General features: G+C 50.9%; 1 pseudogene; it reads right to left on the bottom strand.

Annotated features, from left to right (window-relative positions):
• Positions 1-769: 769 nt before the first annotated feature.
• On the bottom strand, positions 770-888 carry LOC112447951 (uncharacterized; annotated as a pseudogene).
• Between the last annotated feature and the right edge of the window lie 415 nt (positions 889-1,303).

The following is a 1,303-nucleotide window of genomic DNA, read 5'->3' on the forward strand; positions in this document are numbered from 1 at the left end:
CCCAGACAGCCATTTTGTTTTTCTGCATTTCTTTTCCATGGGGATTGTCTTGATCCCTGTCTCCTGTACAATGTCACAAACCTATCAGATCTAGGCCCTTAAATCTATTTCTCACTTCCACTGTATAATCATAAGGGATTTGATTTAGGTCATACCTGAATGGTCTAGTGGTTTTCCCTACTTTCTTCAATTTCAGTCTGAATTTGGCAATAAGGGGTTCATGATCTGAACCACAGTCAGCTCCTGGTCTTGTTTTTGCTGACTGTATAGAGCTTCTCCATCTTCGGCTGCAAAGAATATAATCAATCTGATTTCGGTGTCGACCATCTGGTGGTGTCCATGTATAGAGTCATCTCTTGTGTTGTTGGAAAAGGGTGTTTCTTATGACCAGTGCATTTTCTTGGCAAAACTCTATTAGTCTGTGCCCTGCTTGCCCAGGGAGTCTCAGACAGAGACCAGGTGGTCATCTGGGTTCCTGGGAGCTGAATGTGGAGGGGCTCCCAGGCTGTGCAAGGGCAACCCAGGTGTGCTGCGGGAGTCGGAGCCCCTGCCACCCACCCAGGGAGGGGCTGGGGTTTCAGGGACCCAATAGTAGGGATACTGGTGCCTTCCAGGCCCGCCAGTTGACTGGCTGGCTGGCCAGCCGGCTGGCCAACCTAAAGTCAGGCGACAGCTCTGAGCGTGGTGGGGTGCCAGGGGTCAGGGGCAGGTGGGTTTTGCAGTGCTAACCATGCCTGGGGCCTGGGGGCAAAAGGAGAGGGGGGCAAAAAGACGACAGCACCCGGTATTCCCAAGCGGTCTCACACTCAAGTACTAACCAGGCCAGACCCTGCTTAGCTTCTGAGATCAGACGAGATCGGGCCTGTTCAGAGTGGTATGGTTGTGGACAGAGGAAGCTGCTGCCAGGCGCCCTGAAAGCCCTGCGCTGCGTCTCCATTTTGGTCTGACCTGCCTGCTGGTCGGGAGAGCCAGGCGGACTTCTCCCCTGACTTACTCAAACTCATGTCCATTGGTTTGGCATTGCCATCCAACCATCTCATCCTCTGTCTTCCCCTTGTCCTCCTACCATCAGGGTCTTTTCTAATGAGTCAGTTTTTTTGTATCAGGTGGCCACAGTATTGGAGCTTCAGCTTCAGCATCAGTCCTTCCAGTGACTATTCAGAACTGATTTCCTTTAAGATTAACTGGTTTGATCTCCTTTCAGTCCAAGAAACTCTCAACACCACAGTTCAAAAGCATCAATTCTTCGGTGCTCAGCTTTCTGCATTGTCCAACTCTCACATCCATACATGACCACTGGAAA

The sequence above is a fragment of the Bos taurus genome, chromosome 8, assembly GCF_002263795.3.
Source record: "Bos taurus isolate L1 Dominette 01449 registration number 42190680 breed Hereford chromosome 8, ARS-UCD2.0, whole genome shotgun sequence".
In the NCBI taxonomy this organism is placed as follows: Eukaryota; Metazoa; Chordata; class Mammalia; order Artiodactyla; family Bovidae; genus Bos; species Bos taurus.